The 26,604-nt window shown below is 35.7% G+C and overlaps 1 long non-coding RNA gene across 1 annotated transcript in view; it reads right to left on the bottom strand.

Moving 5' to 3' along the window:
• Positions 1-26,604, bottom strand: part of LOC134740317 (uncharacterized) — a 180,723-nt gene that overhangs the window by 47,014 nt on the left and 107,105 nt on the right. The gene's annotated exons all lie outside the window — the stretch shown is intronic.

Raw genomic sequence — 26,604 nt, 5'->3', positions numbered from 1 at the left:
TTTCATACATTTAGAGCTTAAGGTTTCAGTTTGGGGTATTCCTTGTGAGAGTCACTTTTTAAGAAAGTTTGGATCTGTTGGCATTCTGAAGATTGCATAGATTTCATGAGGCATGACGATGAGTTAGCTATAAAAGCATAAGGATTTATGGATTCTATGTCCTATTAACTGCACATAAGTTTAAAAGAAAGAGTATTGGGCTGTACAATATGCATTTTAGATTTTGCTGAATATAGAAATTTTGAAATGGCTTAAAGTGTTAGCAAAACCAAAACTCAGTTAAATTTACCCAATTCTGGTTTATACCACGGATTTAAGTCCTCTTCCCATTGGGTTGCTTCCCAGGGTGTGCATTATCTGTTGATTGCTTTGAAATATAGATCAATTTTAGCAAAAAATGATATAAACAGAAAGGAATATTTTGTTCTCCTGCGTCAAAACCGAAATGCAATCTAACATATAATTTATACTCTATATCATTGGGCTTGTTTTTTGTGTAGTAAAAAAAAAATGTTTTTTTTAGTACCTAAAAAGCTATTGTTTTGTATTATAATAAAAACTCTATTGATGTGCATCTGTAAAAGGTTTAAAGTTATTCTCAGTGTCACTTGTCTTAATGCCTTTGATCTTACTTTCAAATGTCACTTACATTACAGCTTATGAAATGTTACTTTAAGACTAAAAAGTATACAAACAGGTTGGCTTGTTAAATATCAGGCAAACAGATTAATGTGATTTGTTTAATTTCACCTCTAATAACTATAACAATGGAAAAAATCCTTTGTATTTTCTCCATTTCAACTATAGTATGTAGAACATATATGAAAGGTTTGTAGCTACACCTTCGATGTGACTACCATTATGGTCAGTGCTCTCAAATACATTTTTATCTTCAGGAGATAAACTGTAGTATATTGTATTCCATTTGGTTTTAGTAACTCCCATCAAAATTCAGATAAGTATCTGAACTTTGTTATCTGAACTTCACTCGAACTATCCAAACTTCCTTTAATTTGTGATTCAAGCCTGAAAATCTCATGAGAACAGATGCTCTTGTAGGTTTTCTTTACTTCCTGCTTCCATTGTGGGAAACAGGTTTCCACAGAAATTCTTACACGCATTAAGTCTGAATGCATGATGCCTAGGGACTTTTATCCATTCAAATTCAAATTCGATATTGTCTTTACCCAGTCGAAATTTCAGTTCTTTTCTGAACTTATCTTCTCATCTGAAGAAAGCTTAGTATCTCTATTATGTTCTAGTAGTTTTGGTCGCTGTTCTCTCCTTGAAACTCTTTCTTTGTTAATCCTCCATGGCATTGGTTTTTCTCAATACTCCATCTAGAAATACTTCATCTCTTGATGCTCCAGTTGCAGTTACATCTTCTCAATTTTTGCTTTGACCTTTGTTTACTCTGAATGATCCTGCATTATTTGGTATTTTCTGGACTTTTCATCCACATAGTACATGCACATTGAGCACATTTTGTGTGCCTGGCACTGTTACATGCACCAAATTCAAAGCAAGAAACAAAGGAAGAAAACCCCAAATCCTGCTCTCATGGAACACAACTCGTATTGGGAGTAAGCAGATAAGCAATACAAATAATTAAAATATTTAATATATTAGATAGCTCTAAGTGCTATGGGGAGAACTAAAGCAGAGGGATGAAAGAAAGTCCTGGGAAGGGGCCTATTAGTAAGATTGGCAGGTAATTAAAACTTAAGGAAGTGAGGGTACAAAAAAGAGCTATCTGGAGGGAGGCCACTCAGGCAAAGAGAAAGCATCTGAAAAGACTTGGAGACTGGTGTATGCTTTGTATACCATTTGGCTCACTTTTCTTCTCTCTCTACATCTTGTCTATTGCTATGGAGTAAGTTGTCAACAAATATGCTCATAACTCTTGTTAAATAAAATGCATAGGAAGCCATTGGTTTGGACTGAGTTCCTGCACTTAGTCCCAACAGACCAAACCAAAATGGAGGCACTCATGCTAAAGTTCCACACCCCAAGCCAAAACTGACTTCACATCTGACATTCTGAGAAGCCAGAAACGTGAGAGATAATAGCCAAAACCCCAAACCGACCAGTTTTAACTGGCATGGTAAGAAAGCCCTCCCTGCTTTTGATCTACAAGAAAAGTAACTTTGAAACAACCAATCCACTTTTTGTTCTCTGTTTCTGCTTTCATCAACCCATTTCTCTTTAGTAACCCATTTGTCCTTAGTAAAGGACAAAACCAATGTCCTTTACTAAGCCCATTGTAACACTCATTCTATTTTATAGAATAAGGTGTTTCTAACTCTAGAATTACAAAAGCCAGTTAAGATCTTGAAACTAAATTTGTTGTAATTTTATCTTTTATAGTTCTGGCAACCATGAAGGGACCCCAATGACATGTCCCTTGAGGAACACAAGAGAGACACTGCTGACCCCTTTTGAGGTTCTCTGTCTTCACAGAGCCTGGGGATTGTGAGTTTCTCTTTTAGGTCAAACTCTGCTCTTTTTTCATTGAGCTGTTTGATCTTATGGCTTTCAAATCCAGCGTTAGCTTGTATTGTGAGAGAGTACTTGACCTTTGGGTTTGCAGGAGCTGATGAATTACTGGCAAGAACTGAAGTTTTAAAGGTAAGTGACAGCAACTGCAGTAAGTGGTTTTTACTTCAGGAGGCACAAACACCAGCTCTTGGAATTTGCAAGCATTTGGGTACTGAAATGGTTTGGCTCTGTGTCCCCACTCAAATCTTATCCCAAATTGTGATCTCCACGTGTCAAGAGAGGAACCTGGTGGGAGGTGATTGGATCATGGGGGTGGTTTCCCCCATGCTGTTCTGATGATAGTGAGGGAATTCTCATTAGATACGACGGTTTTAAAAGTGGCACTCCTCACCCCCACTGCAGCATGTGCTCTGTCTCCTGCTGCCGTGTAAGAAGGTGCTTGCCTCTCCTTCGCCTTACACTATGATTGTAAGTTTCCTGAGGCTTCCCCAGCCATGTGGAACTGTGAGTCAAATAACCTCTTTTGTAATTAAATTACCCAGTCTCAGGTAGTATCTGTATAGCAGTGTGAAAACGGACTAATACAGGTGTTATCTGTTTGTTTCTTTTTATTGCACACTTAAGTAAGGGAGTCTTCAGGTGTCTGACTGGGTCAGATGGAAACTGAAAAATTACTGGCTAAGTGGATCAAGGGGATCTCAGAGCCAAAACCACAACTTGACTGGTAGACATGAGTTGGGCACTTCATAGCTATAGAGTGCTTACCACCAAAAAATAAATCTCCCATTTTAGGATAAACTGGACACAGAATGGGGTACTGCCTGTGAGGCTCAAGAAAATGCCCTTGAAACAAACTACACTGTGAAAGCATTACACAACCCAACCCAGTGGGGTTTTCCTCTCAGGCTTTTATCTTGGCTTTGAGAGATCCAAGATTCAGTGAAAAATCAGAATCCTTAATTTCTAAAGAACTGAGTACTACACTTTCCAGCTATTTCTGCCTTTACATATAAAAGTATTAGGCACCAGAAGATGCAAATACTTACAAAAATGATGAAATTTTACTAAAGATAATTTAAAATTACAATGGCCATTAGATGGAATATTCTAGATGAAGAACATTGCACTTAAAGAAGTGACTCTAAAAATGAGGGTTCCCAAATTAGGTCCATCTGGGGTCACGCCTATTGATGTGCAGAAGCTTCTGAAAAGATTTCCAAATATTTTATTGCCTCTTTTAAAGAATGCTTTTCAAAAGCAAATGAAAAGCTTAAGTGACTGATTGATAACAAAAATGGAATTGCCTAATCTTTTGCTTAGTCACTATCCTATCGAAGAAGAAGGCCAAAAGAATGCTAAAGTGTTTATAAAGGTTAGGCTCTCAGGTCAAGTGGGTTTGCTTCTTTATCAGAGCTATCCATGCTGAGTCCAGGCATAAAGAATGCTTTCTTTGTCCTATTTGTTAATGGGCTCCTCCCTGGAGTCATTAATCTAGTTAAGAAATAAACTAAATTGAAAAGACCACTCATGAAACGAAGTCAGTCTCCAAAATACACCTTTATGGCATTTGGCTGGCTGTTTTGAAGGTTTTTGTAAAAATTTACATCTATAAAGGAAAATTCCTGGAAATTTTTACATTGAAGAGAGAACCTGGATCTAAACAAGCCTCAATTTTGACCATTTTGCCTTAACCAGGCTTTCTACCTACACCTTTCTTTGCTTAGGATAAATGGGATCTTCAAAGAATAGATGATAATTTTTAACAAGTTCTGTGTGAATGTGATGAAGTCTCCTGTCCTGTGATAAAATTCCTCTTCTCTGGTTGCTGTAACTCCCTGGGGAAAGGGTTGATGACAATGGAGGCCCTTTGGGAAAATCTGTCTTTAGGCAGATAAGGGAAATTCAGAAAGACTCATCTTGCATTGTACTATTTTCCAAGTGCGTTTAGCTCGAAATAATATATCAAAGCAATATATTTTGGGATGGCATGTCCTGTGCCCTGAGCTGCTTCAATGGCTAGTTTTGTTTAAGAAGCAATTTGAGTATAATTGTTAAGAATGAGGAAATTAGGTGGACATTATGGGATACATTAGTCCTCCTTTAGCCAAGGTTTTGCTTTCTGTGGTTTTAGTTACCCAGGGTCAACTGCAGTCTGAAAATATTAAATAAAAGATTCCCAAAATAAACAAATTATAAATTTTAAATAGCCTGCCATTTTGAGTAGCACGATGAAACCTCACGCTGTTCTGTTCCAGCCCACCCAGGATGTAAATCACCCCTTTGTTCAGTATAAACAGGCTGTATGCATTACCTACTGGTGAGTCACTTTGTAGCCATTTCAACAATCAAATCAACTAACTGTTCTCATATCACAGTGCTAGTGTTCAAGTAACCCTTATTTTACTTAATACTGGCCCCAAAGTGCAAGAGTAGTGATGTCGACAATTCAGGTATGCCAACGAGAAGCATAACTGTTTGAAAGATCAGAGGTAAAAGTTTTTGACTTAATAAAGGAAAAAAAATGTGTGTGAGGTTGCTAAGATCTGTGATAATAATAAATCTCCTATTTATGAAATTGTGAAGAAGAAAAAAGAAATTTATGTATAGTGTACACAGGGTTCAGTACTATCTGTGGTTTCAAGCATCTCCTGGGGGTCTTAAAACATATCTCTTGTGGATAAGGGGGGGCTACTGAAATAACCCTTACAAAGATTATAACAGTGAGAGAGAGAGGTCTAGCACAGCTGACTCTATCTTGCTTTCAGCCTCACAGGCTGGCTGTCCTTTCTCATTCCTGGACACAGGCCAAGCTAACCATGGGAGGAATTTAGCTTATAGTTTATCTTTGAAACAAGAATGGTCATAATCCCTCCCTAAAACTGATCTCCTTATTGTCTGGGGACTGAAACTGCCTTTGTAAGACTAATGAAAGGCCACAAGATTAGGATTATGCAAGGAGCCTGAATTCTGATAAAATGTTGGTGTGTGTAGTCAAATGATAACCAGCCATTGTTCCATAGCCTGCTTTCCTGTAATCCTTTACTGCTCAAGAGTCATGAAGCCTGAGGTCACAGATTTGTAACTTCCCCACTTGCTCCTATAGATAACATTGCTATTGTAAAACATAAGATTGGTCTTCTGAGATGTTTGCCAGACTTTTGCATTCCAAGACCTACAACTGACTCCACCTGGACAGTTGACTCATAACTTAACAGGTCCTGTGACCTCCCACCCAGAGGCTGACTCAGCACATGAAGACCATTTTCCACATTCTTATAATTTCATCCCCAACCAATTAGCAGCACCCATTCCCTAGCCCCCTACCCACTAAATTATACATAAAAACCCAAGCCTCTGAGTTCTCAGAGAAGCTGATTTGAATAATAATACATTCTTGTTCTTCCACTTAGCCAGCACTGCAATTATTAAACTCATTCTTGGCTGCAAAAATCTGCTGTTCTCAGTGTATTGGCTTTTCTGGGCAGTGGGCAAGATGAACCCATCAGGCAATTACACTACTGTAAAAGTTTCTAGATGAACTTGTCATAATTTCAAAAATATTTTTCAGTCACTTGAAATCTTAATGTCATGTCATGCAAAATAAAAAACATACATGAAATTTCTGGGTCATTTCTAAGTAAAATACTGAAACACTAATTCCTGAACATAAATTTTGGTGTCTTGTTTTTATATGATACAGAAAAGCTAAGTATTTTTTATTCTGTTAATAAACATTTAAAAATAGTATTATAAGAAAACATATTTGTAAAAATTATGAAATGGTGCCCATCTAAAAAAATCCTGATATGAAATAGTTGAAATTTGCCTTCTTGCTAGTTTTCACTGAAATTAAGGTCACTAAGTGTTAAAAATTTTAGTTAGTATATGGTAAGTAAACCTAGGGATAATAAGGAAACAACTCTATGTGTGAGGGATGTAAGGCATGTTTATACAGCATATTATAAAGTATAAGAATGTGTTCTTGTTAAGGGAGAAAGAGAGTAGTTTTTTTCCTAAAGTAGAGTAACTAGCTGTTTCAAAATTTAAAAAGGGGAAAGGTAAAGAACAAAAATTGAATGAATCAGAATGCTGTAGGTTTATAGAAGATTAATCCTGTAAAATGAATTTTATTTGGGATCAAGCTGGCAAAAATCACAAAGACATTTATATAAGTTTTTCTAAAAATTGACCATTAATATCAAATGTTAATGCAAAACTAGAATTTCATTCTCTGAGTTAAAACAATAAAGTTTTCTTGGAGTATTGATGTGTTCTTAATAGGAAACAGCAGAAGGTCTTTCTTTACCTTTTAGATAATTGGCCTAGGAAACAAAGATTCTGGGTTTTATCAAGATGATTCCTCATCCTTCATGTTGAATTTATTGAGCCTTTGATTATTTAAGAAAACTGAGTCTTCTTTACTAAAGAGCTAAGGTTTTCGACAACTATTTAACTTTTTAAATTTGCCTTTAGGAGCTTTTAAAATTGTCACTATGTTTAAATGAATGATTGTTATTTCACAGTAACCTGTAATCCTGTTTTGATCAAGTGTTTTAAAGCTTTTGATATTTTTGACAAATCTCCCAAAATCAAATTCTAACTTAGGTCTTTTCAACCTTGAATAACTTTTGAATTTTCCAATTGTACCCCTGAAAAACCTTAAAGGATGTTTCTCTCACCTTGTAAAAGAGAGATTTTGGACTAATTAGGTATATTTGATATAGAAAGCATTGTAAAATAATACATGATGCTAAACCTTAGGTTGTATTTATGGATACATTATTGATTGACTGTCTCAAAAGTTGCATGAAATTCCTAAATATGTGATATGTAAATCTATACTTTTATAGATTTTATAGATTTATAGTACTATAGATTTTATAGATTTATAGTACTATATTTTCAAGTAGATTCATGAAAAGGTTAGAATGGAATTATAAGTGCAGGGTTCTGATAACTTTAAGATCATACCATTGGACTGGATAAGAATTTCTAGAACTCTAGTGAAGAAACTGATAAGTTTGGGAAACTGCTAAGATCAAGCAGAACAAAAATTAATTATATGAGATTAAATGAGAAAATGAAGAATTATGGGGTTTTATGTTGTTAATTTGAAACATTGCTCATCCTTGCTGGAAAATGAAAAAATTTCCGGATCTAAATTAATATTTTTTTCTCTTAAGCTATCTGTCTATACCTTAGAATAATTTGGTAAATTATACTTCTGTAAACAGAATAAAACATTTACTTTTTCCTCTCCCTTTGACCCTTCCTTCCAAGATTTGGAAACAATCATTGAGTATTTTACTTTTATGGCAATATAGTTATTTGCATAAGTTCAATAAGAATATGTTCTTTTTTAACAGAATAAAATTGGAAATATTGATTATATTAAAGCCTAGGCTGGAATGACACATTTGTGAATGTGGCTAGGATGAATTTACAGATACTACAGGTGAAGTCTGAACTCGGCCTTGGTTTGGCTTCCTAACCTCTAGAGGTTTTTCAAAGTCCAATCTGAGATTCTTTGTCAAACATTCCAATGAAGCAAACTTAAAAATAGTCTATGTGGTCAATTGCTATTTTGGGCATACTTATGTAAATAATCAGGCCAAGTTTAGTCAACTAGATATATTTTGTAAACAAATTTGTCTTATTCTGATTATCTTTGGTAGAAATAGGGGTGACTATGGAGAAAAAAATATTTTTCTAAATAAAAATTATAGTTCACCTTTAAAAAATTCTAGCTGTTAATTGTTTGCAAGTTTTTAACATCTACCTATAGGATGAACTAGATTCTGAATTATTTTCATTTTCTCCAATGTCTGGCTACAACTCTTCAACTAAGAACAAGAACTGCTCTGTTCCTGAAGCCCTGTAAGCTGAAGCTGGACAACTCAATGTAAATTTCAAGGAACTAGTCTCATGCCTGATGTATGGGATACACAGATAGTTCGTCAAAATGCCTGATGCCCTAACCAGAGACATTTAAACTGCAACCCAGAATGAGAAGTTGATGACTTCATGCAGTGGACAGCTTTTCTCAAGATGTTGAACTAAGACTTCCTATCAGTAATGAAACCCTTACCTCTCTTAATTTTTCCTTGCTTATGCCTACCTTTCTCACTTGGCAGGATAATGCTGTGGTTAAAATTTCAAAATCAGTAGTTTATGCAGGCAATCTGACAAAATGTCAGATTTCTCATGCCAAACCCAGATCTTTACATGACCTAAGTGACTTTTTAGCCCACTCAGTGGGTAAACTGTAGCAATATCTCTAATGCAATTATCCTTTGACTTGTACCAGTGGCCCCTTTCTATAGAGTCAGACCTCTAGACCCACTTGCTCTGACTCCCTGCTTTAACGTAACCAAGTCATGGGATACTAGGTAATGGAATCGCTACCTACTGGCTGAACAGGAAGGAATCTGCACAGTAGCTGACACTTCTTGTTGCACATGAATAAGTAGAAGAGAGGCTGCTTGGCCAAAATGGGTAGATTCCTCATCTGGTTCATTCTTTCACCTATTTGATTTTTATTGGTTTAGTTTCTGGGGATCCTAGCTAAGTGACAAACTCGAAACTCCTAATATTATTATCTAGACAGCCATAATAGTATTCTCCCTGGTGTGCTGTATTCTCTCAAATATTTTAAATGTTTGCATGCAGTCATATGTCTAATGTCAAACGATCTCTCTTTAGCCGGAACAACAAAAATTCAAAGAAATGCATCATCATAAGGATACTGTCATCTATAGGCATGTTGAGTATGGAAACTCAGAATTTTGACAACTGAGAGCAGCAATAATGCCCTAAGCTTTGGTCACACTCTCACCTAGGCCCAACAGACCAAACCAAAATGGAGGCACTCATGCTAAAGTTCCACACCTCCATGTCAAAACTAAGTTGTTTATCTGACCTGAGAAATCAAAAGAATGAGAGAAAATAGCCAAATCCCCAAACAGGCCATTTTAGCTGGTGTGATAAGGAAGCTCCCTCTGCCTTAACCTTTATAAGGAAAGTAACTTTGAAACAACCAATCCACTTTTTGTTCTCTATTTCTGCTTTCCTCAGTCCTTTTCTGTCTATAAACCAATCTCTGTTCAGCTCATTGGAACACTCATTCTATTTTATATAAGGAGGTGTTTTATGATTCTAGAATTGCATATAAAAGTCAATTAAGATCTTTAAGCCAAATTTGTAGTAACTGTTGTAATTATTGTTACAACAATTATTGTAATTGTTTCTTTTCACACTCCCAAATTTATATCTCCAATTTGAGTGCCATATCTCAAACTTTCTGCCTAACATCTAGATGTGAACGTCTTATGAGCATTTCAAACTAAATATAACCTCAAATCTCATGTGTTTCTTCCCCCTGAAATACATAATTCCTTCTATACGTCTCTCTTTTTTTTTTTTTTTTTTTTTTTTTTGAAACAGGGTCTCACTCTGTCACTTAGGCTGGAGTGCAATGGCATGATCACAGTTCATTGTAGCCTCAGCATCCTGGGCTCAAGCAATCTCGCTGCCTCAACCTCCCGAGTAGCTGGAACCAAACACAGGTGCCATCACGCTCAACTAATTTAAAAAAAATTGTTGAGATGGTGTACTAGTTCATTCTCACACTGCTAAAAAGACCTATCCAAGATTGGGTAATTTATAAAGAAAAGAGATTTAATTGGTTCATGGTTCCACAGACTGTACAGGAAGCATGTCTGGGGAGGCCTCAGGAAACTTCCAATCATGGCAGAAGGTGAAGGAGAAGCAGGCACAATCTTCACATGGCAGAGCAGGAGAGAGGGAGAGTGAAGGAGGAAGTGTTACATGCTTTTAAACAACTAGATCTTGTAAGAACTCACTCACTATCATGAGACCAGCAAGGGGGAAATCTACCCCCATGATCCAGTCACCTTCCATCAGGCCCTTCCCTCCAACATCGAGGATTACAATTCGATAAGAGATTTGGGTGATGACACAGAGCCAAATTGTATAAGATGGGGTTTCACCATGTTGTCCAGGCTGGTCTTGAACTCCTGGGCTCAAGTGATCTTCCTGCCTCAGCCTCCCAAAGTGTTATGACAGAAGCATCAACTTAGTGATTCAAGCCAGAAAACTAGGAATCTTTTTAAGTTTCTTATTTTCCTATCTCTCTACATCTACTTTGCTTTTCCATTTAACACTAATTATTGAGAAGATACTTTGTGCCAGGCTCTGTGTTTCATGCTGTGGATGAAAGATTAATCACATGCTGAATATTGGTTCCTACACCCTAAGCATCTTGTTGAGATTATAATAACACTCTTCTAACTGTGAAGCGGATTCAACCAAACTTTATTTATTCATGTGTGTTCTCCAACCACTTATATGGGCAGAAGATAATCATAACAATAGCCATGACTTACTAAATTCTAAACACCATTCTAAGCACTTTACCTGTGTTATCTCATTTAATCCTTATTTATTACCTTCTGGTAGGCATTAGGATTATTACTTCTACCGTACAGGTGGGGAAATTGTGCCAGGAGATGCTAAATGACTTGTCCAATGTCACGTGGTGGAGTAAGTGGGCGAAGCTGCTGCAGGATGTGGTCATGTCAAAAAAAAGAGCAGGTTCAAGCAATTCTCCTGCCTCAGTCTCCCGAGTAGCTGGGACTACAGGTGTGCGCCATCATGCCCAGCTAATTTTTGTATTTTTAGTACAGATGGGGTTTCACTCTGTTGGCCAGGATGGTCTCAATCTCTTGATCTTGTGATCCGCCTGCCTCGGCCTCCCAAAGTGTTGGGATTACAGTTGTGAGCCACTGTGCCCAGCCCTATGGTTATTTTCTAAGTATAGTATTGTATTTTTTATTCCTATAGTATTATAGTTTTATTCTACTGGAGAATGTTCCAGAATGTCCCAAAATACAAAGTCACAAATATGATTAAAGAACTAACAGGGGAAAAAAGAACAGATTGAAAACAATAAGGCTCTGGGCAAGTTATAAAATGCCCATATTAGCTGAGAAATCACATCAGATGATTCTACTTGAGAGCTTAAAGACCAGAGAAATACATAAATAAATAGCAGCCTTCAGAAGAAAGCACCCCCACCCCAATATTCCAGCAAAATTACCAAACATTTGCTGAAAAGAAAGAGAATTGCTGAAAGGTTAGAAAACCCCTAGGAAAATTTAAACCACATTTCTCCTTCTAGTATTATTAAGGAATTTATTGATGTTCTGTAGTAGTCATGGGAATATTTAGAAATCATTTGTCTAATTATCTGCCACAAATAAAAGAATTACAGATTCTCAAATTTACCTCTCTATATAACTTTGCTCCTAAACTCCATCTGTACTCCGATGTCTATTATGCATCCTAAAGTTAAGGTATCAACACAGTTTTTGATTCTGCTTACCCTTTCCCCCAACTTGCTCCTCTTCTTGTTTCCTTCATTTCTCTGAATGACACCTCTGAGTACTGAATTTCTCAGGCAAAAATGGTGGCGTCATTCTAGATCACTCTCCTTCCCTTGCTTCCCATGTGCAGTGCCAGAGAAAATCCACTAGTTCTACCTTCATGATATATATACATATATTAAATACAGATTATTTTCAGTCTCCATTGCCATCCCATAACTCAATTCCCTTTCATCTTTTCCCTGGACTACCTCGACAGCTCACTGTGTCAGAAGGACACAGACTTTGGTATTTCTTTTGCTGATAAAGAGAATGATTTGCACCAAGCCACCTTTTGTTTTCATTTCAGGACTGAGAGCCATCCCTTTGAAAGATGTTGAGCTGGAAGAGGAGCGATGTCTGTGGCTGTGGGAGAAAGAAAAGTTTTTCACTCTGCATAGGAGGTAGCCAGTATGAGACCCAACTTTTGGCTGCATTGGTAATGTCCTGTTTTAGCCAGCTAAACAAGCTTCTGGAAGGAAGTTTGCACCCATGGAGACCACGATAGGTAGGCTGCAGTTCAGGAGGATTTCAGATCTTTTATTTTCCTGTTGTTTGAGTTGTGGCAGGAAGTTTGCAGGAAGATGTGGCATTGGAGAAAGAAGAATGAGGAGGCTGGCCCAATGGAAGAGGAGCTACATTTCCATCCTCCAAATGTAGAGAAGTAGAGAAAGAAAATTACATGCTAGCTGAAAAAGAAAAATAGAACAAAAATGAAAAAGTAGAAAGCCTAACTTCCATTTTATCAAATTTCCACACTGTTGACATCCATTAACCTCTTCATCTCTCATCATGTGATCCAAATTCCCTTCCAGAGCTAGAAGTAACTGACTATTTTGAGGGTGCTGAGCAGACAACATAAAGTTTGCCTGGAAGCGTGGTGCTGTTTGCTGATCCATTGCCTGGAAGTAATTGTTTCATAAGGACAGCTTGCTTCTGGCATTCTATGCTAAAATTGAGATGCTTGACTTTTCAGCCTCCAAAGCCTAAATGTTTGGCACGAATATAGAAATCTGGCATTTTTCAATGCTCATATGTCCCAAAGCTGGAGAGCTGAAAAACACTGGGAGTACCAAATTGGTGTCCACTTTGGAATATTTGGCCCAAGAAAATGTATATTCTCATGCCGCAGGAAGTTGGTTTTGAAAAATGAAGGCTGAATTGGGGCCAAAAAGAAAGCACCATTTGCCAGAGTGCAGATGAAATGTGATAGTTTGCTGCACAAAATTTCTTTTTAAAAGTTATTTGCAGCTGCCATGACACATCTTTAACATTGTAATATGCAGAACTGTTATTTAGAAATTCCAACAGAGAGAAACAAATCTCAATTGTTTACATTTAAACATGATGTAGTAAGATACTAAAGAATAAATGTAAACATTATAGTTTGGACAAAGAAATGCATGTGAAACATGGCTCAAATCACAGCATAGACTGAAATGGTCCTGGGTTAAAAAAATTGTTATTTTCATGGAAAAGCTATATTTACAATTATCTTAGTTAACAGACCTGCTGTGCTGTGAGAAAATATATTATTTTAGAAAGTATTTAAGTCTTTTTAATTAATATGATGAAGGAACTCCATTGCTTTTAAAAGAAGGGTTTAATTCTTCACAGATAATAGTAACCTTAATTACACTTGTTATTCCTTCTGAAGACATGAACACAATTATAAAAAATCATTATGTGAGATTTACAGGTTTAACAAAATTCATCAAAGATTTGATTTAAAAGTCAGAAACTACATGCAACCAACACTAGACTATTAAAATAGACTAAAATTTGGCAAGCACATAGGAAACAGAGTGTCAGCAAAAATGAAGAGTTCAGAGAAAGGAAGAAAGGAAAGGAAGGAGGGAGGGAGGGAGGAAAGAAGGGAGAGACAGAGGAAGGAAGGAAGGAAAGAAGGGAGGGAGAGAGGGAAGGAGAGAGGGAGGGAAGAAGGAAGGGAGGGAAGAAAGAAGGAAGGAAGAAGAGGGAGCGGGAGGGGGAGATGGAGGGAGGAAGGAAAGAAAAGAAAGACAGGAGGAAGGAAGAAAGAAGGGGGGAGGAAAGGAGAGGAGAGAGAAGGGAAGGGGAGAAAGGGGAGGGGAAAAAGGGAGGGGACGGGAGAGGAGGGGAGTGAAAAGAAGGGGAGTGAAAGGAAGGAAGAAAAAGATCAATGAATAAAGAGTGAAATACAGAGGACCAAGGGGAGAGGTTTTTAACTTTATTTTCATTTTGTTCTATTCAATAGTAACTTTGAGAGTGTCAAGATGCAGTTTCTGATGGTAAATTTTTATTCTCTAATGACATTAGAAATAACTGAAGGTGCAAGGCATACAGGTAAAACGTGTACAAAAAGTTGTTTCTGAGTTCCCAGTTGACTGCATGTTCTTATTTAGAGAGATGATAGTTAATGGTGGAGACAGCTGTAATGTGTTCTTCATTCCCTATTTACCATCTACACTAACTTGTCCACTGATGTACTGCTGTTTTTATAAGATGTTGTTAATTGCAGAAATGGCAAGTTTTTCATGAGAATAAAGCCACTGACCTGGGCTGATTTGCTTTTTGGTGGCTCTCTATTACTCTTCACCTTAAAACACAAAAAGCAAAACACCTAGCTCGGGAGCCAGACTTCCTGAATTCAAAATTGGCTCTCCCACTTCCTCCACCACGTGACACTGGACAAGTCATTTAACATCTCCTGGCACAATTTCCCCACCTATACAGATAATAATCCTAATGCCTACTAGAAGGTAATAAATAAGGATTGAATGAGATAACACAAGTAAAGTCCTTAGAACGGTGTTGGGAATTTAGTAAGTCATGGCTATTGCTATGATTACCTTCTGCCATATAAGTGGTTGAAGAACACAGATGAATAAATAAATTTTGGTTGAATCTGCTTCCCCTGTACCCATATTAATAAAGCACAACATTGTCTTACCATCTAATTGTAGTCTGTATGCCAGAGATATTTCATGCAATAGATCAAATGTATTCCCTATATTTCCCAGCCTCCATTCCAGTTAGATTGAGACCACGTAGCTGTGATCTGGTCACTGCACAGGAGAAAGTGATGAATGACACTTGTAGGCCCACCTATAAAGCCTTCAGCTCTCTCTTCCTCAGCCACCACAGCCCTGAAGGAGATGTGCAGCGAGTGGTGAAGTGACCATATGAAGGAGAGCCCTCCACCCGGCATCAGAATTTTCATAAATGCGAAATAAAGTCTGTCTTGTGTTAAGCCACTGAGAATGTGTAGTTTGTTATTGTAATATTGCCTAGCATAATCCTTATTACTGCAGTGACCAAAATGATGCATAGCTCCTTGGTAATGAGCATAAAATCATGTTATTCCAATTCCTTAACATGGCAGTGAGGTCTGCTCTCTCAATTAAAAAATATTTCATTCCTCTTTTGTCTTAATTTTCCAGCCTGGCACCATGGTTGTTTCTTAGCTATAGTACTAGTATTTTATGTCCAATTTGGCATTATTTATTTTTATCTGAAGGGTATATTCGCTATATGGTCTTAACACTCTGGACTTTTTGCTGGAGCTAAACATTTAAATATAAATGCAATGAGTAATTTCTGCTGATTCTTCTCTTTAGAGGATGCAGAATACAAAACGACCCTTTGAAATAACAACTATGATGCAGGTAGGAATGGTGACGCCACCATGTGGCACTTGCACACTTCAGGGGCCTTCTCTTACATTTCAGCAATGCCTCAATGTTTAATATTTGTCTCAGTATTGTTTTTGCTTTTATAATTATTATACAATATATTATCCTATTATTTCATGTTTACTTGAGTCACTAGTGGTTTTGAGTGGAAAGATAAATGCACAGTGATTAGGCTATATTGTTAACTTTATTTGAAAAATTCTTTAAGGATGTTTTATACTTTAGACATCTAAAAGGTAGTGACAAAATCCAAATACAAAATTATCAAAAGAATCAAAGATCTTCATTGTCCTACACAAATGCCCAAGCACATATTTAAAATCAAAACAAAACACTGGACTAGAAAATGAGAAGTCAAGGACTAAAGTCATAATAATGACATACAAGTTGATTTGTATGTCTTGAGGTTTTTAGGAGCAGACATTGAAATATCAAAGATTTGCTTTAGGGACTATAATGGTCCTATAATCTAAAGTGCAGAAACGCCTTTAGGGGAAAGAGAAATATAAAAGGAATGGTATTGAAAGTCTCAATGGATAAGGTGACTTTAGTGTTCGAGACTAAATTTTTTGAAAATAAGTATGCCAGGTGTATTTTTATGACACTATTCAATTAAAAGTTTTAAGAGCCATATTTGCAAAGTTATTTAGGTACTATAATAGGACTCCAGGAAGCTAAGAGTCCTGGCCCTGATATTTTAGTGAAAAGCCCAAGGTACCATTATTTATGTAAAATTTGGGTTTTATAGACAGAAATAAAAAACAAAGGACAAAACATATTAATACTTTAAAAGACTAACGCATTTTGAATAATAAAAACACTGCTCTGTGCTAAGTCTTTATACTGTTCAATAGAAGTAGCAAACATGCCACTAGAGAATTTTTACAGTCCTTTTCTACCTGAATAACAATGACCTACTTAAAAAAAAAGTGTGTAAAAGGAATTGCTACTTTGTTTAAAGTTAAATATGCTTTGGTATAATAACAACAAGAGATATATTAGCAAATGATGTGAAGGAGTTGTGTGATTCTGTACATAATTTTGTGTTTATAATAACTATTTTCACCTAAAATATTAAAGTAATTCAGTCTCAAATATTTTAAAAATACCTTTGCAAAACGAATTGCAGAGCTAAGTTCAGCTGTTACCTGGACAGAAGAGATCTGTGTGATGAGCTATCACAAAACTTAGGATAAAGGAATTTTGGGTGTGCTGGTATAAATTATCTAGTTTGCCTGCTGACAGCTTCTTTTCATTTTATCTCTGACAACATCATTTGCTAATATATCTCTTATACAAAAACACCCTCACAGAAACATCCAGCTATAATTATAGCTCTTTGGAGATTTTCTCACTACTGTGATTTACTCATGAGGTATAATTCTCTTATAAGTTCTCTTCATTTAGGAATTTCTTATTCTTGAAATCTCCCAGAAGAATATTCTATACTAGAGCATTCTTTGTAAAATAAGTAATTCATTTCACATTTGATTTGTCTTCTGAATGTGTATCTGGCAAAGAAAATTATCCTGAAGTTTTCCTGGGCATAGTGATGGTTAACTTTATGTGTTAAGTTGGCTGGGCCACAGGATGCCTAGTTATTTGGTTAAAGATTATTCTGGGTGTTTCTGTGAGGGTGGTTTTGTATAAGATTAATATTTAAATTGGGGGACTTTCAGTAAAGCAGATTGCCCCCCCATAACATGAGTGGGCCTCCTTCAATCAGTTGAAGGTCTTAAGAGAACAAAGGGACTGGCCTCTCTCAAGCAAGAGAGAATTCTACAGCTGACAGCATTTAGACTTGAACTGCAGCATTGGCTTTCCTGGGTCTCCAACCTGCCAGTCCACCCTGCACATTTTGGACTTGCCAGTCTCCATAATCATGTGAGCAATTTTTTTTGTTCAGGTCTCACAGTTTTTTCTCAAGCAATTTCTTATAATAAATATTTTTATGATAAGTATGTGTGTATATATACATATATACACATTACATATAAATGTGTGTATATATATGTGTATATATAGATTGATGCAAAAGTAATTGTGGTTTTTGCCATTATTTTCAATGGCAAAAGCCACAATTAATTTTGTACCAACCTACTATATATACACATGTGTACATATGTGTGTATATACATATAATACGTGTGTATATATGTATACACACACACTCATACATCATTGTAAAAATACATAGATATCATGGAATCATGACAGGCCCATGTTATCTTGAAAGGCTTCACAATGCCAACCCAGAGAATATTATAAATATCCTACTGGTCCTGTTTCCCTGAGAACCCTGACTAATATAGGCACTAAGTACAAACCTACAGACACGTTGTTCTGACTTATCCCTTGAAAATAATATATTAACAAGACAATTCAGATGAGCATGAATTATGCTCAGCAGCCTCCCTATGACATTATTATATTTTTATCAGGAAAGCGATGTAGTCTAAATTGTCTGTGATTCTTTCTTTTTTTTTTTTTGAGACAGAGTCTTGCTCTGTCACCCAGGCTAGAGAGCAGTGGTGCGATCTCAGCTCACTGCAACCTCCACCTCCTGGGTTCAAGCGATTCTCCTGCCTCAGCCTCTAGAGTAGCTGGGACTACAGGCACATGCCACCACGCCCAGTTAATTTTTTTGTATTTTTAGTAGAGGCGGGGTTGTCTGTGATTCTTAAAAAATGCCATGAGGTCTTCTTACAAGGTATCTTAGGTTATGTTCTCTTCTAGCCATAGAGAGCATTTTCTTGATTTGCTTATAATTACAGAACTGAGGAAAATGGTAAGAAAATAAGTGTTCATTCTAAATTTCTGATTAATCATCAGAGAATATATTGCTAGAGGATGAGTCTAACTCTATTTAGCTCTTGGAAATGAGCCCCATCTACAACTGACATGAAAGCAGGTTCTTAATAGATCCTCCTGAGGACACAAAGTTGAGAGTAAAAAAGCAATCAACTAAATGTTCATCTTCACAGCATGCATTTTTCCTTCTGTGGAGTTGTTTAAGAAAAGTAAGGAGGAGAGAGGAGACAGTTAGAAGGCTAGGTTCTATAGTATTCGTTGAAGAAACATTGTAAAAATACATAGAGATCATGGAATCGTGACAGGCCCATGTTATCTTGACAAGCTTCACAATGCCAACCCAAGGAATATTTCAAAGGTGGGACTCAAACCAACAAAAATCTTTAGGACATGAGATAAAATGAATGGGGTAGCTGAATATGCTAGAAATGGAAGAAAAATTCTAGAGTTAAAAGTTATATTTATTCTCTCAATAGATGTTTACTAGACATGGACTATATGTCAACTACTATGTTAAATGATAAACTATACCAGTTTTGAGCTTAGACTGGCAAGCCTGATGGTAGGCAAAATATATATCAACAAGAGATATATTAGCAAATGATGTAAAGGAATTAAGTGATTGTATGATTTTGTGTTTATAATAACTGTTTTCACCTAAAATATTAAAGTAAAATATCAACAAGAGATATATTTATAGTTTATCTTCATTTGCTACCAGCATATTCTCTAGTCACTACCATTTAAACATTTAAAAGCACATACTTTACTCAGATTTGTACAAATAAGTGAGTGACATGTGTTTTAAAAGTATTTTTTTTGCATCTGATTTTTTGTTTTTAAGTGAACAGCAATGTATGCCACAGAGAAGAATCAGAAAAGAATCCAAACATTAGAGGAAGGAAAAAGGAGGTGGAGAAGTGAGAAAAAGATAAGGAAAAAGAGGGAAGAAAGATTATGGAAGAATATTTAGATCTTCCAATTCTCCCTAAACATATGCAGTGCATACTCAACAATTCTACCCAGAAAGGCCAGAAGTCACTGGGATAAGCATCCTGTATTTACTATGAAACATTTACCTAAGCAATTGTTTTTGTTTTTTGTTTGTTTTATGTGTGTATGTGTGTCTAAGTTTTGACTTTGTTTAAAGCGATCTAGCCAAACTAAATTTTATTAAGACATTTCTTTTTAAAAATGACCAGTTACCCTGTTTTAACTGTTTACAGGTAAATAAAGATGCGATAATTACTCAATTGACTGAGCATCATTCAATTTGCTGAGGACTCAAATAGAACAAAAGGTCGGGGAATGAGAACTTAATCTTGATATTGAGCTGGGACATCTATCTTCAGACATCAGTGTTCTGGAACTTAACACCATTGCCCCTATCCCCCTACCCTAGATATCAGGCCTTCAGACTTGAACTAAATTACAGTGCAGGCTCCCCTCTTTCTCCAGCTTGCAACTTCTCAGCCACCATAATTCCATGAACCAATTCCATATATATAATATGAACATATATGAAGCATATACACACACACTATATATATATATATAATATATGCATAAATATATATAAAATATATACATATATACTACTGGTTCAGTTATTCTGGAGAATCATGACTAACACATATTTTGGTACTAAGAGTGGTTTTAGGGGAACACAATTTTAAAGATGACTTTTCTGAATTGATTCTAGGGTTTCTGGAATTGGCACTCTAATTTGATTCAATTTAAATATGCTAATGACTCTGAGAAATAGAGGTATAAATTACGTGACAAATAATTCAAAATAACTGCCATAAAGATGTTCAATGATCTCAGGAAAGCAATGAATCAAAAAAATGAGAAATTAACATGAGAAAACATTGAAACAAAATTTGGGGTAGACAAATACAATAACTGTATTGAAATATTTACTAGAGAGGCTCAACAGAGACTCAGTTATGCAGAAGAAAGAATCAGCAACCTTGAAGACAGGTCACTTGAAATTAACCAGTCAGAGGAGCAAAGAAGAAAAAAAAACAGTAAGTAAAGCCTAAGGGACTTACAGACTACAGTAAAGTGAACCATTAGAGGATTCTACTTAACATTTAAAGAAGAATTAACATCAGTGTTTTTCAAATTCTTCAAAAAATTGAAGAAGAGGGAAGTCCAAACTTATGAGGCCAATTTAGAATTCTGATTCCAAAGCCAACAAATATTACAAGAAAATGAAACTATGGACCAATATCCTTGATAAATATACATGCAAAAATAATCAACAAAACAGTAGCAAACCAAATCTAATATCAAATTTAATGGCATATTAAAAGGATATACACCATGGCCAAGTGGAATTTGTCCTTGGAATGCAAGGAGAGTTTGCCATATGAAAACCAAACAATATGAAACTTCACATTATCAGAACAAGTGATAAAAATCAGATGATCATATCAGTAGATGTAGAAAAAGCACTTGAAAAAAATTTAATACCTCTTTAAGACAAAAACACTGAGCAAACTAGGAATAGAAAGAAATTACCTCAACATAAAAAAGTCATATGTGAAAAACTCACAGATAATATCAAAATGAATGCTTTAAAAAATACCTGGAAGCTTTTCTACTAAGATCAGGAACAAGTCAAGGATACTCACTCACACCACTGCTATTCAGTACTATTTCTAGTACTGAAAGTCATAGCCAGAGCAATTAGGCAAGAAAGACAAATAAAATGCATGCAAATTGTAAAAGAAGAAATAAAATTGTCCTTATTAACAGATGACATGATCTTATATATATAAACCATGAAGAAGCCCACTAAAACAAACCTGTTAGAGCTAATGAACACATTCAGCAAAGTTGCAGAATACAAACTTAGTATACAAAAATCAGTTGCATTTCTATTAATTAATAATAAACATCCAAAAAGGACATAAGGAAAACAATCTCATTTACAATACTATTAAGAAGAATACAATACTTAGATAAAACTTAATCACGGAAATGAAAGACGTGTACACTGAAAAACACAATTTATTCATGAAAAAATTAAAGAAGATTCAGATAAGTGAAAAGATATCCCATGTTCATGGAATAAAAAATTTAATGTTTTTAAATTGTCCATTGTAGCCAAAGTCATCTACAGACTCAATGCAACCACCATAAAAATCCCAATAGTATTTTTTGCAGAAATAGGAAAAAAATTATAAAATTTATATGAAACCACAAAAAAATAAAACCCAGATAGCTAAAAACACCTCACACTTTCTGACTTCAAAACATATTACAAAGGTAGAATAATCATAATAGGATGGTACTGGCATAAAGACAAATCTATAGGCAACAGAGGAAAATAGAGAGTACAGAAATAAACCCTTACATAGTGGGTCAAATGATCTTTGATAAGGGTACCAAGACCACAGATGGGAAAATGATAGTCTGTTTTACAAATGAGTTTAGGAAACCTGGATGCCCACATGCAAACAAATGAAATTGGACTCATCTTTCACATTACACAAAAATCAACTCAAAATGTATTAAATCCTTAAGTGTAATACCTAAAACTATAAAACTCAGAGAAAACAACATAGGAGGAAAGCTTCATAACATTGATCTTAGCAATGATTTCCTGGATATAACACTAAAAGCAGAGGCAACAAAAGCAAAAACACACAAGCTGGATTAAATCAAACAAAAAAGCTTGTGTAAAGCAAAGGAAACAATCACAGAGTGAAAAGGGAACATACAGAATGGGAGAAAATATCTGTAGACCACGTATCTGATAAGGGGTTAATATCCAGTCATGTGAGGAACTCCTACAACTAAATAATAAGAAAAAAAATGAAATATTTGATTTTTAAAAAAAACGAAGAACTTAAATAGACCTTTCTCCAAAGAAGACATACAAGTAGTCAACACGTACATGAAAAGACTCTCAATATCACTAATATTCAGGAAAATGCAAATTAAAACCATAATGAGATATCACCTCATAATTCTCAAGATGACCATTATCAAAGAAACGACAAAAATGAAACAGAGAGCAATAAGAAATAACAAGTTTAGGCAAGGGTGTGGAGAAAAGGGAACCCTTGTGCACTATTGGTACAAATGTAACTTGTATAATCTTTATGAAAAACAATATGGAGGTTTCTCATCATTGAAAGTAGAAGTATCATATGATCCATCAATCCCACTTCCAGGTATTTATTTAAATAATTCAAAACAGGGTCTTGAAATAATATGTGCACTTTCACTTTCATGTTCATTTTGGCATTATTCACAGTAGCCTAGATGTAAAAACAACTAAAATCCTTTGATGGATGAATGGATAAAGAAAATGTGGCATAATCATGCAATGGGATACTTTTAAGCCTTTAAAAAGAAAAAAAAATTATCCTATGCCATAACATGGGTGAACTTTGAGGACATTATGTTAAGTGAAATTAGCTAGTTATAGAAGGACAAATACCACATGATTCTACTTATATGAGGTATCAGAGGTAGTAAAAATTCACAGAAATAGAAAGTTTAATGTTAGCTGCCAGTGACTCAGGGTAGGGGGAAATGGAGATTTGCTATGCAATGAATCTAGAGTTTCAGTCATGCAAGATGAAAAAGCTCTAGAGATGTGTTGTACAACAATGAGTAGGTGTCATGTTATGTGTTTTTTTTTTTACCACAATAAAGAAAAAAAATAAATAATATAAAGTATGACCTTTGGCCACAACAAAATTAAACTAAAATTAAATAATGTGAATTCATCCTGAAAATACTAAAATATATGGAAATAAGGCAACATCTTTTTTTTTTGAGATGAGTTTCGCTCTTGTTGCCCAGGCTAGAGTGCAATGGTGCAATCCTGGCTCACTGCAACCTCTGCCTCCCGGGTTCAAGCAATTCTCCTGTCTCAGTCTCCTGAGTAGCTGGGATTACAGGCATGTGCCACCACACCCAGCTAATTTTGTATTTTTTAGTACGGATGGAGTTTCTCCCTGTTAGTCAGGCTGGTCTCAAACTCCTGACCTCAGGTGATCCACCCACCTCAGCCTCCCAAATTGCTGGGACTGCAGGTGTGAGCCACCACGCCCAGCCCAACATACTTCTTAATGACCTCTGGGTCAAAAAAGGACTCCTAAGGGAAATTAGAAAATATTTTGAACCAAAGGTAAATAAAAACACAAGTTAGTCAGGTTCCAATCAGTAGATAGAAACCACAGCAATATGTTTAACATGAACATTTAAGGGTGAAGAACTATTAACTAGTAAAGGGTTAATAATATAGGTAACTAGTGGAATATAGGAGTAATAAATGCAGAAACCATCTATTATTTCTGGTGAGTAAGAATACAGATGAAATGAGTTTAGAAGTTGGAAGATATTCCACTCCCCTCCCTTGTCTAAGTTACAGACTTTATTAGAGAGAGTATAACTACTACAAGCAACTACAATCTACCTATGGCAAACAAACTTGCCAGAGGTTGCAGCCAGAGCTCATTCATAAGAGGAATCCACTGGGTATCTGGAAAATTCAGTAGAGGGTCGGGTCGGCTGGAGCTGTTCTATGGAAACTCCCTGCAGGGTGTCCATGAAGTGACAGTCCGGTCAAAGGTGGTCCAAAGAAACAATCCATTGCTGAAATAATGGAGGGCTACGGCCACTATGCAGAAACAGGCCCTCATGGCGGGTGCCTGTAATCCCAGCCACTCGGAGGCTGTAATCCCAGCTACTCGGAGGCTGAGATAGGATAATCGCTTGAACCCACAAGGTGGAGGTTGCAGTGAGCCAAGATCAAACCATTGCACTCTAGCCTGGGCAACAGAGCCAGACTCTGTCTCAAAAGAAAAAAAAAAAAAAAAAGAGTTCCTCATGTAGCACTGTCTTCCTGGAGCTCTTCCACCAGAAGCAGCCCTCTGAACTGCTGGAGAAACTCACTGATGACTGAGTATTGTTGAGCCGCCTGCACATCACTGGTTACTATGGGAGAAAAAGAAAAATCACACCAGAAAGAAGCCTCTTCCTTTGCTTTGTCTTGCAGTGATCCCCCAGCACCCACAAAGGCTAACACTGAGCAGCTGTCTAAAGGGAAATTTTTACAGGGTTCATTTTCAGTTTCCCAAATCAGGACAAAAATAGACGGATGGGAGATGAGAATCAATTAATAACCAGCATAATAACATATCAAAATTTATAGACTAAGGCAAAAAAGTAGGATTTAGAGTGAAATTTATAGCATAAAATGCTTGTATCAGGAAGATAAACAAGGTCTCAAATCTGTAATATATCATCCTTAAGTTCTCAAAAAAAAAATCTGTGATATATTCTTCCACCTTAGGAAAAAAAGAGGAAATTTAACCAAAATGTGCAATAAAACACAATATAAAAAAAAAGTATGGGAATAATTGAAAATGGAAACAGAAAAACAAGGGAAAATCGGATAAAACCAAAAGACGCTTCTTTGAGAGGGTCAATAAAACTGATAAACAACTAGTTAGTTTAAACATACCAAAAAGGATATCAGGAATGAAAGAGGGAACATTAATACTGATTCTACAGGAATTAAAAGGATAATAAGCAAATGTTAGTAATATAGTCCTATACTAGTAATGAAATTAAATTTATGGATAAAAATCTTCCCACAGGGAAAACTTCAGGTCCAGATGATTTCATTGGGGAATTTAAAGAAATATATTTAAGTAGAAAATTGATACTAGGAGTTCTCCTCAAACTTCCAGAAAATAGATGAGAAGGAAACCTTCCCAACTCCTTTTATGAGGCAAGCAGTACCCTGATGTCAAAAATGTCAAAGATATTACAAAAAAATAATAAATTGTTGACCAATAAATTGTGTCTTGTTAACACAGACACAACAGTTGTTACTTTCAGAAAATTAAATTAAGGAAAATATTTAAAAAGATAACACATCATTACCAACCGGCTTTATCTCAAGAATGCAAGGTTGATTTTACATTTGAAAATCAATCCATGTATCTCATTGTTTATTACAATAAAGGAGAAAAGCCTGTTTAATCAAGTTTGGCCTAAAGCTGCCTCCTTACATATTTTAAGTTCGGCCTAAAGACTTCTCTGTACATCTTGAATTATAACAAGCGGAGGTGTAAACAGACCCTAGCCTACCCTTGTGCCAGTGACCAAGTTTTGGCCAATCAAATGTAGCCAACTGTTTGAACCATTTTCAAATAAGGCAAACTCTGAGTTATAACCAATCCAGCTGTTTCTGTACCTCACTTTCCTTTTTCTTTCCATAAAATCTTCTTCTGCCACATGGTTGCACTAGAGTCTCTGAGCCTACTCTGACTCAGGAAGCTGCCGATTTGTGAATCATTCATTGCTCAATTAAACTCTTTTAAATTTAATTTGGCTGAAGTTTTTCTTTTATCAGCCATAATAGATGCAGCGAAAGTACCTGACAAATTTTATTACCCATTTATGTTAAAAACTCTCAGCAAACTAAAAGAAGAAGGAAATTTCCTCAGTTTAAACAAATTTTATATATATTTTTTGGTTTTTGGTTTTTGGGGGGGGGGTGTGTGTGTGTGTTTATACAAGTAACACAATAGTTAATGGTGAAACACTGAAAGCTTCCCCTCAGAAATCAACACCTATTCATAATATAAAAATTCTCAGCAAACCAAAAATTGAAGGCAACTTAGATATTCTGAAAAAAAAAATCAACAAAAAAACAACTACTGACATCATATTTAGGGGTGGAACACTGAGTGATCATGAACAAGACAAGAATAACTGTCCTCACCAGCTCTTTTTGACATTATCCTGATAGTTGTAGCCAGAGCAAAAGGCAAGGAAAAGAAAGGAAAGACATACAAATTGGAAAGGGAAAAATAAATCTCTTTATGAATAGATGCCATAGCTGTTTATGGTGAAAATTTTAAGTCTAACAAAAACCTATTAGAACTAATAAGTGAGCTAACACTTGTATCTTAAAAATTAAATTAGGATATTAACAATAGCATAAAGTATGAATTATGGATAAACTTGACCAAATACATGCAATTCTTCTACACTTAAAACTATAAATAAATACTAAGACAATTTAAAGAAGACTTAATAAAGGGTGGTATATGCCATATTTGTTGATTGGAAAACATGATATTGTTGAGATGTCTCTCCAAATTCTCTCCTCAAATTCATCTCCTCAAATTGATCAATGA

Source organism: Pongo pygmaeus, chromosome 1 (genome assembly GCF_028885625.2).
Source record: "Pongo pygmaeus isolate AG05252 chromosome 1, NHGRI_mPonPyg2-v2.0_pri, whole genome shotgun sequence".
Taxonomy (NCBI): domain Eukaryota; kingdom Metazoa; phylum Chordata; class Mammalia; order Primates; family Hominidae; genus Pongo; species Pongo pygmaeus.
Note: the sequence above shows the minus strand (reverse complement) of the source record. Positions and strands in the feature narration are given on the sequence as shown.